This window comes from Bos indicus, chromosome 13 (assembly GCF_029378745.1).
Source record: "Bos indicus isolate NIAB-ARS_2022 breed Sahiwal x Tharparkar chromosome 13, NIAB-ARS_B.indTharparkar_mat_pri_1.0, whole genome shotgun sequence".
Taxonomy (NCBI): Eukaryota; Metazoa; Chordata; class Mammalia; order Artiodactyla; family Bovidae; genus Bos; species Bos indicus.
Genome location: NC_091772.1, coordinates 11,814,854 through 11,831,813, shown reverse-complemented (window position 1 = coordinate 11,831,813; position 16,960 = coordinate 11,814,854). Strand labels below are relative to the sequence as shown.

At 42.1% G+C, this 16,960-nt stretch overlaps 1 protein-coding gene and 1 long non-coding RNA gene across 2 annotated transcripts in view; one reads left to right on the top strand and one right to left on the bottom strand.

Moving 5' to 3' along the window:
- Window positions 1-16,960, top strand: part of CAMK1D (calcium/calmodulin dependent protein kinase ID) — a 475,082-nt gene that overhangs the window by 60,769 nt on the left and 397,353 nt on the right. The gene's annotated exons all lie outside the window — the stretch shown is intronic.
- On the bottom strand, window positions 5,244-16,181 carry LOC139186650 (uncharacterized). The gene is made up of 2 exons (XR_011570318.1): window positions 8,929-16,181; window positions 5,244-6,374 (listed from the first exon to the last, which is right to left on the bottom strand). It is a non-coding gene; the product is annotated as an uncharacterized lncRNA (long non-coding RNA).

Here is a 16,960-nt window from a genome sequence, read left to right as displayed (position 1 = left end):
CATCCTCTCATGCATGGGCTTCTTCTGGGAAAAGGCCCTAGGGAATTGGCTGTGGGCAGTTTTGATCCACACACCTCGTGACTACCTGGAGATTTTGACAAAACATGCCTATCCCCACTCCCCCGCATCCCAGGCATGGTTTGCTCTATTCTAAGCTCTTTGTCTTACAGCTCAGGTCCCAGGCCCTGGGTGAGTGCTGGGGAAAGATGAGTGATTTACTGAGCCTGGATCACTTGGTCCAGCACCTCCTGACCTGAATTCTAGCCTAGTGCCCTTTCAACTCTATCCTCCCCCTTCCCTGAGCAGGACAGGCTTTGGGGACAAGATCTGGAGACCCCAAGAAGGCTGTTTGGATGTGGCATGTGACCTGCCAAAAAGCTGTGACTAGTTCAGGGTCATGGCCATCTTTTCCATGCCCTGTACTGCTGGTCCATGGTACCCAGCAGGCTGTTGTACTTCTTTAAAAGCTTCAGTACTATTTTCTATCAGTCCATTACACTATAAATTAAAAAAAAATCTTTATTGTGTTTGAAACTGCAGCAGGTAATGTGTGAGAGGAGAAGATGAAAGACATAAGATGAAGTTTTCATTTCTCTCGGGAGGTGGAGAGTCTGTCAGTCTGAAACCTTCCTGGGAGTCAAGGTTCCTGATGCTGGCTTGGTAGGATTGCCTCACATGGTGTACACTTTCATTCACTCATAAATTAATGTATGACTTCCTCTTGTTATCCAGGCCCTGTTCAGATGCTGGAAAAATAAGAGGAATGACATACAGTCCCTGGTGTTTGGAGCACCTGTAAAGGATAGTGTAAAATCACTGCCTCCCGGGTCATCGCCACACCTAGTCCTGAATCCCTGTTATCTTGGCCTTTGAGGGATCGTTGGATCACATAGGTAACTGGCCACAGAGAGGAGGAGGAAACACTTTTGTTCTCATCTTGCTCCTGTCTGGCCCTGCTGATGCTTCTGCTTTTGTGTGAGTTACAAACTCACTCTTTTGAGCCTGCCAGTTTAAATCGTGTGTTTCGTTGTGATTACTACTAACTAGATGTAGCATTTTTAGGAGTGTTCTAGAAATCAGCAGTGTTTCTGCTTATGCAGAAACAGGGCCACTTTAAGATTGAAGACTGGCCACCTACCCACCCAGGGGGAGCGGGTGGGACAGGGGAAGAGCAGCTTGGGCCTCGACGGAAAAGGGGCTTCATGAAGTGGGGAGACAGCCAAACTTGCATCAGGCGGTGGAGGTTCAGAATTTCTCTGTGTGTGGTTGTTTATGTTTCTCTATGTTGCATCAGTGGGTGCATTTACGAAAAATTCATGTTATTTAGGATTTGTTAGGCTTTCAAAAACTGTGAATTGACATTTGCCATTCATTCTGGAAAATTCTTGGCTGCCATCTCTCCAAGCATTGGTTTTGTTCCAATATTTCCTTCCTCTCTGGATGCCAATTAAATGTATGTGAAGCCTTTTGAACATATCATATATATAGAACGTGTGTGTATAAATGTAAAATATATTTATCCCCCTTTCAAACTGATTTCTGAATAGTTTTTTTTCCTGCCCTATTGCCAGTTCACAATTCTTAGTTTAGCTGTGATAATCTGCTATTAACCAAGCCATTGATTTTTTTCTTAACTTTAGTGATCATATTTCTCAGTCTGAGAATTTCTATATGGCTCTTTTAAAAATCTTTTATGTCATTTCCTATAGTTTCCAATTCTCTGTCACAATTTTCATGTATGGCATATATGTTTCTGAATATACTAAGTTGTTTAATAGTCTTATCTAAGAATTCCCATTTCTGACGTCTCTGTGGGCCTGGTCTCACCCTTGACTGTTTCTGCTCTTTTTGCTCATAAGTACCAGTTTTCTTGGGTGTTTCAATTCTCTTGGTAGGCATTTGTTATTAATAAATATATATGTGCATGTGTGTACATAGAAATGAACATACAAATATATATATGTCTATACATATATATATGTTCCGTTCAGTTCAGTTGCTCAGTCGTGTCTGACTCTTTGAGACCCCATGGACTGCAGTACGCCAGGCTTCCCCATCCATCACCAACTCCTGGAGCTTACTAAAACTCATGTCCATTGAGTTGGTGATGCCATCCAAACATCTCATCCTCTGTCGACCCCTTCTCCTCCCACCTTCAGTCATTCCCAGGATCAGGGTCTTTTCAAATGAGTCAGTTCTTTGCATCAGCTGGCCAAAGTATTGGAGCTTCAACTTCAGCATCAGTCCTTCCAATGAATATTTAGGACTGATCTCCTTTAGGATGGACTGGTTGGATGTCCTTGCTGTCCAAGGGACTCTCAAGAGTCTTCTCCAACACCACAGGTCAAAAGCATCAATTCTTTGGCGCTCAGCTTTCCTTACAGTCCAACTCTCACATCCATACATGACCACTGGAAAAACCAAAGCTTTGACTAGACGGACCTTTGTTGGCAAAGTAATGTCTCTGCTTTTTAATATGCTGTCTAGGTTTGTCATAATTTTTCTTCCAAGGAGCAAACGTCTTTTAATTTCATGGCTGCCATCACCATCTGCAGTGATTTTGGAGCCCCAGAAAATAAAGTCTATCTCTGTCTCCATTGTTTCCCCATCCATATGCCATGAAGTGATGGGACCAGATGCCATGATCTTCGTTTTCTGAATGTTGAGTTTTAAGCCAGCTTTTTCACTCTCCTCTTTCACTTTCATCAAGAGGCTTTTTAGTTCTTCTTAACTTTTGCCATAAGGGTGGTGTCATCTGGATATCTGAGGTTATTGATATTTCTCCTGGCAATCTTGATTCCAGATTGTGCTTCATCCAGTACAGCGTTTCTCATGATGTACTCTGCATAAGGTAAATAAGCAGGATGACAATATACAGCCTTGATGTATTCCTTTCCCGATTTGAAACCAGTCTGTTGTTCCATGTCCAGTTCTAACTGTTGCTTCTTGACCTGCATACAGATTTCTCAAGAGGCAGGTCAGGTGGTCTTGTATTCCCATCTCTTTAAGAATTTTCCACAGCTTGTTGTGATCCACACAGTCAAAGGCTTTGTCATAGTCAATAAAGCAGACATAGATGTTTTTCTGGAACTCTCTTGCTTTTTTGATCATCCAACGGATGTTGGCAATTTGATCTCTGGTTCCTCTGCCTTTTCTAAATCCAGTTTGAGCATTTGGAAATTCACGGTTCACGTACTGTTGAAGCCTGGCCTGGAGAATTTTGAACATTACTTTGCTAGTGTGACATGAATGCAATTGTGCGGTAGTTTGAACATGCTTTGGCATTGCCTTTCTTTGGGATTGGAATGAAAACGGACCTTTTCCAGTCCTGTGGCCACTGCTGAGTTTTCCAAATTTGCTGACATATTGAGTGCAGCACTGTAATAGCATCATCTTTTAGGATTTGAAATAGCTTAACTGGAATTTCATCACCTCCACTAGCTTTGTTGATAGTGATGCTTCCTAAGGCCATGACTTCACATTCCAGGATGTCTGGCTCTAGATGAGTGATCACACCTTTGTGGTTATCTGGGTCATGAATCTTTTTTGTACAGTTCTTCTGTGTATTCTTGCCACCTCTTCTTAATATCTTCTGCTTCTGTTAGGTCCATACCATTTCTGTCCTTTATTGTGCCCATCTTTGCATGAAATGTTCCCTGGTATCTTTAATTTTCTTGAAGAGATCTCTAGTCTTTCCCATTCTATTGTTTTCCTCTATTTCTTTGCATTGACCACTGAGGAAGGCTTTCTTATCTCACCTATATATATATGTATGTGTATACATGGGGCTTCCCAAGTGGCGCTAGTGGTAAAGAATCTAATGCAGGAGATGCAGAGATGTAGATTTGATCCCTAGCTCGGGAAGATGCTCTGGAATAGGAAATGGCAACCCACTCCAGTACTCTTGACTGGGAAATTCCATGAGCAGAGGAGCCTGAAGGGCTACAGTCCATGGGGCTGCAAAGAGTCAGACATGACTGAGTGAGTGAGCACACACACACGTGTGTACACAGAAAAGGCACTGAATATATTCAGGTATTCACTTCCTGTCTGAAGCCACCTTGGTCCAAGTGCAAAGCGTGTGATTCCTTGAACTCAGTTCTGGTGTGAACCTGTTAAAAGCCTGAGGGCTGTATAACCTGATGTGAGCCCATTAAAAGCCCGAGGGCTACCCTCTGCTCTCTCACCCCAGGGACCCAGCATAAAATGGTGAGTATTTATCTGAATCCCCAACTTTGACCAGCTCTGGACTTTGGTCTTGTGAAGCTCTGAAAGCAAGAGCTTATTTTCAAAGTTTTTTTTTTTTTTTTTTTTCCCCAGATTGACAAATACTTTTGGATAAAAGCTTTGTGGGCTGGGCCAGCCTCTCTGGGGTTTGTCCTTTCCTAGGTTTTGGCAGGTGTTCCTTCACTATCTTATTATTGCTTTGATGCTTTTAAGAAAATTAAACAAATATTTCATCAAAGCTTTTAAAGTTGCCTTTGATAGGAGGGTTGGTCTGAATTGCTTAGTCTGCTACTGCCAGGAGTGGAAGTACCAGATGACTTAGGTTTAAATCCCGGGTCTGTCCCTTATTAGCTACTGACATTGTCCAAGTATGTTCCCCCGTCTATCAGATGTGTTCAGGAAATCCTAGCTACTTGACAACTTGTCTGTACAACTTAAATGTGAAAATTTTTGGTAAAGTGGTACAATAGCATTTTTCTTTATTATCTGTGTCCCACACCAGAGTGTAAGCTCCATGAGGATGGTGAATTGTTTTCAGTGTTGTTTCCCCAGCAATGCCAGGTGCATAGCAGATGCTCTGTAGACATTGAATAGAATGAAGGGCTATTGCATGTATTTTATTTTTCATGGGAGTATAATTGCAATGTTGTGTTAGTCTCCACTTTACAGCAGAGTGAATCAGCTGTATATACACATACATCCCCTCCCTCCTGGACCTCCCTCCCACCCCACCCCTATCCTGCTCCTCTGGGTCATCACAGAGCACCAAAGTGAGCTCCTTGTACTTTGTAGGAACTTCCCACTAGCTATCTATTTAACACATGGTAGTGAATGTATGACAACCTCCCAATTTGTCCCACACCTTCTCCTGCCCCCACTGTGTCCACATATCCATTCTCTATGTCTGCATCTCTATTCCTGCCCTGGAAATAGGTTCATCTGTGCCGTTTTTCTGGATGTGGATAGATCTAGAGTCTGTCATATAGAGTGAAGTAAGTCAGGAAGAGAAAAACAAATACCACATATTAATACATGTATTTTAAAATCAAAACATATTGAAAAAGTGTACTCTTGGGGATCAAGCTCAAATCCTTATAACAGCTACAATTTAGAAGATCCTATCCCTCTTTATTATTTTATAAACCTCTGGTGGTTGGATCAATACAATTATATTCCATTGCTTTGTGAAAACTGGTCCCAACCTGTTGGACCCTTGGGCTGTTTCCAGTTTGAGGCTATTGGAGATAATGCTGGCTTCTTTATTTGCTGATGACAGTAAAAAGGATAAACTATGTCTACTGTGAAGTCTTGCTCGGGCTCTCTTCAAAAGAAGCATGTCTTTCAGTGCTTGAAGTCTGGCATCATCTTCTACAGTATAAACAAAATCAACAAAAATTGATCCTTGAGCCTTGCAGAGAACAGTTCAGGCAGCTTTTAAAGAAGATTAAGGAAGGAGGTTGTATGACACAGAAGTCAGGGTCACCACTGAATCCTAAAGATCAACTTCTGTATGTTCCTCATACAAAAATTAATCAAATAAATGGACTATCAATTATTGTTGCTACAAATACTTAAAAAAAATAAAAAAGACCAAGGAGTGATTTAAAAATGGTTATATGACTTAAACTCAGGTCTTTGAAGCTGATGTGCTTGACTATTCAGTCCATACTCTTCTGCAGCTTTTTAGATAAATAATTAAAATACTTTGTAATCAGAAAGCTAAGTAACCCAATCATTTTATTTAATGATTAAATGATTGGGTAAAAAAATGACAATAAGAACCACCACTTATTGACTATGTTTGAGTTACATGCTTTACAGTGATGATTTAATTGTCTGAAAACAATCCAGCAAAGCAGGTACTACTTGTGCCTTCCATTTTCTGAGAGAGGTTAGGCAATGTGCCCAAGACCATACGGCTAGAGAGCGGGGAGGCCAACCAGGGTGCTGACTCCAGAGCCCAGCTCCTTTCACTGCCCTCCAACTTCTTGCCTCCACTGAAGGAAGAGATGACTTTTCCTGCTGGGAGAGCCCTTCAAGCTTCCACCTTGGAGCATCCTCAGGCTTGCAGGGTCTGGGTGCTCATTACATTCAGTGTTTCTTTAGGACCTAGTGGTGTTTGCCCCCAGGGCTGTGGGTGAGGTGACCTAAAAGGTGATAAGGGAATATGAGACATGCATTTTTCTTCTGGGACTCAATGAAGAGGTTAGACATCTGTGCACACAGAAATAAGCAACTCAAAAAGCCCAGGGGGTGGTATAATGGATAATTATGATGAGTACATGCTGGTTGAGGTAGGGGAGCCCTGACCAGCCCATTTCTCAAAAGATAATGCCTCTTTTTGGCTGCACTGAACGGCTTGTGGGATCTTAACTCCCTGATCAGGGATCGGACCTGGGCCCTCAGCAGTGAGAATGCAGAGTCCTACTCACTGCACCACCAGAGAATTCTCAGGAGACTAGGATTTAAAAGCTCCATTGTAGGGACACAAAACCTGAGCTAGGCCTCCCTTGTACACGAAGGTATTAATTTGAACTAGCATCCAAAGCCAAATTTGGTGTGTTTAGTCTTTCCTGATGCTAGAGAAGACTCTTGAGAGTTCCTTGGGCAGCAAGGAGATCAAACCAGTCCATCCTAAAGGAAATCAACCCTGAGTATTCATTGGAAGGACTGATGCTGAAGGTGAACCTCAAACACTTTGGCCACCTGATGCGAAGAGCCGACTCATTGGAAAAGACCCTGACGCTGGTAAGGATTGAAGGCAAAAGGAGAAGAGGGCAGCAGAGGATGAGATGGTTGGATGGCATTACCAATTCAAAGGACAACTTGGCGAATCCTGGGAGATGGTGAAGGATATCCCTATCCTTCACCTCCCAGTAGCTGGCCTGGCATGCTGCGGTCCATGGGATCGCAAACGGTTGGACGCGACTTGGTGATCTTTTTGGAGTATACAGGGCAGCATAAACCTGGGGGTTTGGACTGGAAAAGTCAAAATGTGGAACTTTCTTGCCAGCACCAATAGGCCCCCTTCTCCCTCCCATTCACCATTTGTCACAGGCGGGGAGTTTTGCAGGGAGGATGCAGATGGGGGAAGAGGCCTCTGAAAGCCTTCTCCCTCTGGGTTCACGTTTGAATTGAACAAGCTCGCCCTCTGTGACCTGAGTATTCTGATTTCTGGTGAAAAGATGCATGTGGAGTGTCAGATGAAAACTCTGGGCTTTGTGTCAGCACAGCAGCAAAAAAGTTCACGAGTCTCATCCAACGATAAGTATCAAGACAGAAATAGAAGCCAGATACCTGGCCTGCCAGCCCAGGGCTGCCTCTGATCGAACACTCATCATGAGTCACAGCTTCTCCCAGTGCAGGGAGGCGATTGAGGGGGCTCAGCACTCTTTCCTAACCCTCAGTAGCTGGGCTGAGGGAAAGAGAGAAGTTTTTGTTGATGAGCTCATCCCAATCTGAATGTGTCCAGATGCCCAAATATTTGATTTGAGCCTGGTTGCTAAGAGACCTCCCACTGGGACCCAGATGCCTGAGGGCAGGAGGGCGTTATTGGCATCATTTCAGATTTCTGCCAATTTATTTTGAAACCAGAAAACCTGGAACCTTGGCCTCCTCAAGGCAGCAGGGGGAGAGGAGAGATCTGAGTCAGCCAAGCAACAGAAGAAAACCCCCACACTGACCTTCTGCCAGGGATCTGTAGGAGGGTTGATATAGAATTCTTACAGTGTGGTTGTTGGGGTGAAGTATGGTAGTATGGTGATGAGGAAGGAATTGGAGCTCTGTGCTTGGTCATGCAGGAGACATCTCAAAGCTACCCCAGGGATTCAAGAACAAGGCTGGATTTTGGAGTTCTAAGTGGGTGTGGTGAAGGCTGTCTTGCTTCAAACCCAGCATCTCGGGTTTTAAGTGCCTGGTGACTTAAATCTCCTTTGGGAATGCCATGGCCAAAATAAGGTCTTTACAGGTGTGAGGGGAGTGCATATGGGAGATCTGGGGAAACCCCACTTTCTCAACATAAAGCAGGCAGCATAGAGCCCTCAGGTAACTGGCAGGAGCCCGGCCCCAGAGCCATTCATCCTCAGGTCCAGATAGAGACCACTACAGGACTTAAACCCTTTCCAGGGCACTTTGTTTCTGAATTTGGCTTTGGTGCTTGTTTATAAATGTGTATGGATGTGAGAAACATAGATTTTGCTGCCAGGATTTTTGCATGAGAGTTGTCATGTAATGAGAAATATAAAGGTCATAGATGGTGACCCTTGGCTTTCACCCTAAGCCCTCATTTCAATTATTTGCTCAGAGGCAGTACAACTTCTGAGCTTTTTGATAGAAATGAACTGTGGGCTCCATTCTTTTCTGCATAGACTTGTGCCTTTGGGAACATCTGTCAAAAAAATACTGAAAGAAGTATTTGTTGGGTTTGAGAAGGGCAGGTAGTCTGGTGCTTGGGAAAAAGTCCACTGAAAATAGGAAAGAACCAGAAATTAAAAGAGGAAACGAGAGCAAAGGGATTGACTGGGCTGACTCAGCACAGTGCTGGGCCCAGTAACTGACTGTGGATTTGCTCTAAGAGGAGCCAACAAGTTTGCTTGGCTGGAAAGGAAGATGAGGAAGGAGATGTCCAGTTCCATAAACAGAGTACTCTGCAAACCAAGAGAGTCTAGTCTGAATGTCATGTAGAAGATACGGGGGATTTACCTTACAACTGGGTCTGTGGTTCAGGAAGGCATCACACCAGCAGGTGATATAATTTCCATTTTGAAGATCAAGGAAAAGATACTCTCCATGAAATATACCTGAATCTGGAGAGAAGGCCCCTCAATAAAGTCAGTTTTTGCTGTATGTCTGCATGCTGAAGAAACCTGCAAGAGATGTTGACACCTATTCCCCCATCCCTCTGGTTAAATACACCATGTCATCCAGGGTACCAAGGATTTGTTTCCATGAAAGGAGTGGTGATGTCACAAGGGCTACATTATGACATCATCACAGAACCTTTCAGTCGTCCAACCAAGAGAGACAGCGTCTCATTTGGAACACAGACATCCTTGCTAATGAGGAGCCTTGGCAGGGAGAAGGAGTACACTCCAAAGAAGACAAATGTGGGAGATGGAGAGCCAGATCCTACACGGAGATCTTGAATATTCTACAGGATACTCAGCCAAAACCTGTCTCTTAGTATTTTAGTAATGATAGATGACAAAGCCTGGGGTAAAAATAAACCCACTTCCAGTGTTGTTTCTGGCTGGTTCAACGGGAAATAGCATTGTTAACCTTGAGGGGCCCACCGAGTTGTCTGAGCTCTGGAAGCCTGGACTTTCTTGGGAGGAGAGTGTTGAGGAAGGAGGGAGTGCTCCAGGGCTACTCAGGCCCAAGTTTCTGACTTGGCCCCCTTCTGACTTCCTGTGTGAATTCAATTAGAAGAAAGGCTCTTCTTCTGGCTGGTAATTTAAATGTCTTGCCTCAATGTGTGAGTTTTAGGCTAGCGTTTGCATGAGGTCTAGAGAGCCGACACTTCATGGGTGTAGTTAATGCCTCAATAATTCCACAGTCTGGTTTATGTCCATCTGGGGTATAAATGCCATGGCTGCCTCAGTCTGTGAACTCTGGAAAAAAGCCGTTGGACCAGGAGTGCTGAGAAGTACTTTAATGATTTTTTTTTTTGCCTCATAATTTTTGGGTGACTCCCCCTACCTTTCCTCTGCTTTTAGAAGCACTTTGGAGAAATAGAAGAACCATGAAGGCCTCCAGGGGCACTGTCAACTCGAAGGAGCATATCCTTCTTAAAAACTGACAAATCATTTGCTTCTTTTTTTAAAAAAATCATTTGCTTTTATATATTAAAAAAATAGTGGTCTCCACGTGTACATTTATGTTTATACAAAAATGCTAATATGTTCCTGTTTATAGATTTTTTTAAAGTTTTGATTTCAAAGAGTTAATGCCCACAGTGCCAAGACACTCTTAGGAAATAAGGTATTGGCAGGATCTGGCTAATGAGGCTATTTCCTGCAGCTAGAAAACCCCTCCTGGAAACAAGAATCCAAGGCATTCCCAGATTATTGACATTGAATATAAAATGCAACCATCTAGTGGAAATCTTGTGGGTGGCTATGTTTTGGGTAGACTATTTTTTCTTTTTAAAACATTCATTTTATAATCCAGGTAAAAGACAAAGAGACACATGTGACAGCTATTTTTTTTTTTTTTTTCCTGCACCATAAGGTTTGTGGGATCTTAGTTCCCTGGCCAGGGATCGAACCCAGGTCTGCAGCAGTGAAAGACTGAGTCTTAACCACTGGACCACCAGGGAAGTCCCCAGATATGACAGCTATTAAAAAGAAAAGGTGCATACTATTAACACCTCATGTGTACCTTCTGACTTTCTTCTGAGAAGTCCAGAGTTCTTTGCTGGTGTTTTCTCCTCCATACCCATATGGTCCCCCTTTTTGGAGAAAGGATCGGAAAATGCCTAAAGTCAGGGAGTGGGTTAGATGTCACAGGAGACCTGGGTTCTTTCATTTCAACACTTGGCTCTGGTTTGTGCCTGCATTCAGTGTACCAATATCGAAACACAAGCTTGATGCCATTCACTCCAGCTGTGTCTGTGTGTGTGTGTTGAAATCCACTGTTGTACATACTCCACTGTTTTGCTGTACTTGCAAACTGAACTTGCAAAACAGCTCTTACCAGACTGGCTGACAAACTTGATTACTCGTTTGCTTATTTCCTGCATCAGGCTGCTTGCAAAGTCACTTTTACTTGGTGTACCCACCCACTCACCATTACAGGACCCCAGGACTCTGCTGGACTGGAGGTAAGATTCAGCGATGCCCCTGACTGTCTCGAGACATGCTTGCAGAGATACCCCTAAAGTAGATTGCATTTCAGAATCCCAGCTAATCAGTTCATCCTTGGCGCATAGGACCTCACCCAGGCCTTAAAATTTCTTAAAGACTAGAACTTGAAATATACTAACGTCAGAAGTAGCAATATTGGAAGCAACACCGCAGTCTTCTCTGGAGCTGTTGGTTGGAATTCCTTCAAAGGTGTCCAGGGTTCTGTCAAGGTCAAGGCTGTGTTCTACTAGGATCAGCAAAGCAGCCACAAGCCCATTTACTTTCTGTGGGTGACAGTTACTCCTGAACTGCAAGGCGGAGTATGGCTGTTTTCAACTCTGATTGTTTCACTTACTGAATCACTTAAAATTTTTATTTTGGGGCCCAAAGGAAGGACAGTCGAGGCCTTTCATAAACAGACCCTTTAATTTCTTGCAGTCTAATCTGTGTTCCCCTGTCTGCTCACTGCCTTCTAACTCCCAATGTCCAGCCCCTGCTTACCCTGCCCTCAGCACCATTTCCTGAATGTGCAGCCTTCTGCAGTGCCTTTGGGGTAGGCATTAGCGCTATCCGCCAGATCATTTCAGCTCTCATTTCCAGGTCCTCTCGGTGGGTGAGTCTGTGTCATTAGTTCTGGCCAGAGTGGAGGTGATGTGTGTCACTTCCAGGACAAAGCAATCAACCACCTGCTCTGCAAACCTGGCTTGATTTCCTTCTGCCACAGGGACCAGTCAAATCCAAGATGGCGACTACTCTGCCAGCAGGCTCCCCAACCGACTGATGAATGTGAGAAACAAAACTTGGTTCCTATAAGGCACCAAGACTTGGGGATTGTCACCAGGCTATTCTGATGGATATTTCTTTCTGAATTTTGTTCCTTCACACATGCTTTTTCTTCTGCTTGAAATCTGCATGCATCCTCCCTTCTCTCCTTGGCAATTTCTTATGGATATTCCTTCCAGACCCAGTTCAAAAGTCTTCCTTTTTCCCAAGTCTGTTTTGACACTTCCAGGCCCTTTCTGTTCTATGCTTCCCCAGTACTCTCTGTGCAAACCTCCATTATAGCCTCAATCACATTTTATTCTTGCTATTTATTTACATAGGGAGTCCCAGGTGGCTCGGAGGTAAAGAATCTGCATGCCAATGCAGGAGGTTTGATCCCTGGGTCAGGAAGATCCCCCGGAGGAGGAAATGGCAACTCATTCCAGTATTCTTGCTGGGAAAATCCCATGGACAGAGAAGCCTAATGGCCTACAGTTCATGGGTTCACAGAATCGGACACGACTGAGCAACTGAGCATGTACCTATTTACATGTCTGTCTTTGTGTCTTAGACTTGGAATGTTTTGAAGCAGGAATTGTGCTTTGTTCATTTTTTGAATGTGTCTATTTCAAAAAGTACAAGCTCAACAAATGTCTCACAGAGAAATTAGGGCACTCGGAACATGGTTAGTATCAGCCCAGTGGTGTTACAATTCATCAGCTACAACTGGTGATTTAGAAACACTGGAAGACATTTCCTTCTTTAAAAATTGTATTGAAATACAATTGATTTACAATGTTGTGCTAATTTTTGCTATGCAGCAAAGTGATTCAGTTATACATATACACATTCTTTTTCATATTCTTTTCTATTATCATCATAGAATACTGAGTATAGTTTCCTGTGCTATATAGTAGGACCTTGTTGTTTATCCATCCTATAATACTTTGCATCTGCTAATTCCAAACTCCCAATCCTTCCCCCCTCCGTCCCCTCCCCTTTGGAAACCACAAATCTGTTCTTTATATCGGGGTCCCCAACCTCCAGGATCTAATGCCTGATGATCTGAAGTGGAGCTGATAAAATAATAATGGAAATAAAGTGAACAATAAATGTAATGTGAATTACATTCACTTTATTTACGTTCTTGAATGATCCAGAAACCATCCCCTCCACCCAGGTCCATGGCAAAAATGTCTTCCATGCAACTGATCCCTGATGCCAAAAAGGTTGGGGACCACTGCTCTATGTCTGTATTTCTGTTTTTCAGATTTATTCATTTGTATTTTAGATTTCACATATAAGTGACATCATACAGTATTTGTCTTTTTCCTTCTGACTTACTTAGTATGATAATCTCTACGTCCATCCATGTTGCTGCAAATGGCATTATTTCATTCTTTTTAATGGCTGAGTAATATTCCATTATATATATGTACCAAACCCTCTTTATCCATCCATCTGTCAGTGGACATTTCGGGTGTTTCCATGTCTTGGCTATTGTAAATAGTGCCACAATGAACACTGGAGTGCATGTATCTCTTTGGATCATGTTTTTCTCTGGATAAATGCCCAGGAGTGGAACTGCTAAATCATTTGGCAACTCTATTTTTTAGTTTTTTAAGTAGCCTCTACACTGTTTTCCATAGTGGGTGCACCAATTTACATATCCACCAACAGTGTAGGAGAGTTCCCATTTCTCCACACCCTCTCCAGCATTTATTCAGTTTTTAATAATGACCATTCTGATCAGTGTGAGGTGGTATCTCATTATAGTTTTGATTTCCATTTCTCTAATAATTACCAACGATGAGCAATTTTTCATGTGCCTATTTGGAAGATGTTTCTTAAGATTGTTTTTTCTCCTTATTTGACTATTATATTCTAAACATGTTTGTGGTTCAATTTAAGCATTTGTGGTTCAAATCACTAAAAAAGAAGAAAGAACATCTTACATTAGGCTCCCATCTTTTGATAATTACTCATCTTTACAGGAAAAGATTTTTTAAAAGATTTGGGGTTTTGGAGAAAAATCAACTTTCCTGGGCAATTTTTTTTTGGAGGCCATTGTGGTTGTTGTGTAGGCTTGGCTTTGCTTATGTGAAACAGTGTATTTATTGACTAAATGCCTTCAAATTTTGTAAATGCATTTATGTGCATCATCCAGTGTACTTCCGTCAGTTGTTTGGAGTATACCATTACGTTTAAATACAAATTAATGAGATTCCATTTCAATGTCTGTTGTAGATTCTGATCTGGGTAGAAAATCAGAGGAGGTGCCATTTTTGTTTAGACTTGGTTCCCCATGTAAGAGGGAACTGTTTTCAGCGTTTACTGTTTTCAGTGTCCTCAATTTTATTTTTATTTATTTTTTGCCTGTCTTGCATGGCTTTTGGGATCATCGCTCCCTGATCAGGGATTGAACCTGGGGCCTTGGCAGTGAAGGGACTGAGTCCTAACCACTGGACCACTAGCTTTTCTTTTTTTTTTTTAGTGTCCTCAATTTTATAAATGCACCTGTGTGTATTGTCAAATGCACTTCACTTGACTCTTAAGAACTAAGAATAGACTCTTAATTCTAATATGAACCGACAAGACTGTGTTTCAATGTCAGCTGTAAAAGAGCAAGATCCAGGTCTGGGAGAACATTGGGAAACAACCCAAAGACTTGTTTCAGATCTAAGGTAGGAAGATAGAGGTGATGTTCACCAGGGAAAGACCCAAGGGAGTGAGTTCACTTAAAAGTTCCTTGAGGTTTGAAAAAAAAAGGAACTAAAACAAGCAAATGTAAACACAGATACATTTCTGGAGTTGGCAGTCATTTGATTACCCTATTTTGGTTTTGAACAACTATCATTCTCCTGTTTTTCTTCATTAAAAAGATATTTACATTGTAGGGGGCATCTATCACCTTTGCCTGCTCAACATCCACTCCCTCCTTCTTCAGTAACAATTTCTCACTGTTCATCTGATGCCTTTTATTTGAGCAACACTTTGACAGCAGGATTACGGTGCAACACTTAAGACCAGGGCTCTGAAGCCAGGCTGCTTGGGTTTTATTCATTCATGCTTCATGTGTGCTTCTAAACCATTTCAAATTTTGGTCTCCTCTACAAAATAAGAATAGAGATATTATCTACTTCATATAGTTGATATGAGAATTATTAAATAAACATGGTAAAGCACTTAGAGCAAAGCCTGATGCATAATATGAACTCAGTAAGTATTAGTTATTATCATGAAATTCTTTTATCACAATTAATGGCCTTAGGGACTTTATAAACATAGCCTCTATCATTGGATGTGGCTATTGACGCCTATGAAAGGCTGATATATATACTTCCCATTACATGTAACTTGACTTTTTTTGTTTGTTTTTCTGAGAAAATCAAAGGATTATTTCTTTGGAGATAAGTAGTTCTACTAGGACATGTCTTCCTATTGATCATATATTTTAAAATACATGTTTCCCTTCAATCTGTAGATTAAGGTCTTCATTTCTGGCAAGTTTTCTTGAATAATATCTTGAAATATTTTTTGTTCCATTATTGCAGTCTCTTCAGAAGGCATTTATGAATATATTGAACTTCATGTTTCATATAACTTTCTAGCTCATCTTTGCCCATTCCATTTTATTTTTTCACTATTCTTGTTTTCTATATCCTTTAAAAAGTTTTTTGAAGTCAATTTCCTTGTTCCATTTCCAATCTAGTCTTTATATCTGTGATTTTATTGTTTCCTGATTCTTTCCTGAGCATTCCAGCTTCAGTTTTAATTCCTTTTATCATCTTGCCCTGTATTCCATGAGCAAGTTCTTGTCACATACAATTTAAAAAAATAAATTTTGAGGGAATTCCCTGGTGGTCCAGTGATTAGGGCTTCATATATTTACTGCCGAGGGTTTGAGTTTGATTCCTGGTTGGGCCAAAAAAATAAAACAAGAAAAATTTAGGAACAGACTTGGACCTTGAGCCTAGTTTCCCAGACTTTCTAGTTCTTTCTACCACCCCAGCTTGTGCTCCTGGTTCATCATTTTAGGTACTAAAGGCTGTCTTTACCACTGCACCACCTGGGAAGCCCCAAAGGCTGAAGAGAGGCAATTTAGAGATTTGCAGAAAAGGCAATGGCACCCACTCCAGTACTCTTGCCTGGAAAATCCCAAGGATGGAGGAGCCTGGTGGGCTGCAGTCCATGGGGTCGCTAAGAGTCGGACACGACTGAGCGACTTCACTTTCACTTCTCTCTTTCATGCATTGGAGAAGGAAATGGCAACCCACTCCAGTGTTCTTGCCTGGAGAATCCCAGGGACAGGGGAGCCTGGTGGGCTGCCGTCTATGGGGTCACACAGAGTCGGGCACGACTGAAGTGACTTAGCAGCAGAGATTTTCAGCTATAATCTACACATTTGCTTTAGATACTAGATATTTCCCCCACACCACCCACCCAATTCTGAATCTGGGCCACACAAGCCTGATCTATTGGCAGGTCTGTTGGTTGGAAACAGTTTGATAGGCACAAAATTGGTAAGTCTTTAATGATGGGTTATTAAACAACTTGTTCTTCGGGTTCTTTAATAAAATTTTTAAGGGCTTTAAGGAAATAAAAAGACTTGGGACCTGAAGGTTAGTAATTTAGAATATCTAGCAGAGCTTTCTGCAGTGGAATTGTTAGGGAATGGATAGCTTTTGACTGATAGGTAATAACCGATTGATGATGGGAGTTGGAGTGGAATGAAGAGTTCACAGTCATCACCTAGTCCTCTAGAAAAACATGGTAGCTGGAGGAAATGGTCATCCAATCAAGGGTCCTCAAGCAAACAGAATTAAGCCATTTACAGGCTAAGGTTTAATCATTCTTAGGGAACGGTGGTTTTGTTTTCTATTGTGGTTCCCAAGGTCAAGATCTCTTATTTCACATGGTGTCCAGTGAGGGAGGAATGACCATGCTAAAGCCAGACTGAATTTGTCTTCTGCATTTCCACCTCCTTCTTTGTATCATTCCTTTGGTTTGACCTCAACTCCCATTACACTTTTGATTTTTTTTCTGTAGGATCTAGTCCAGCTGAGGATAACTTGGTGCTCTGAATGAACATCATTATGGAAAATTCAGGGGTTTCCCAAGTGACGCTA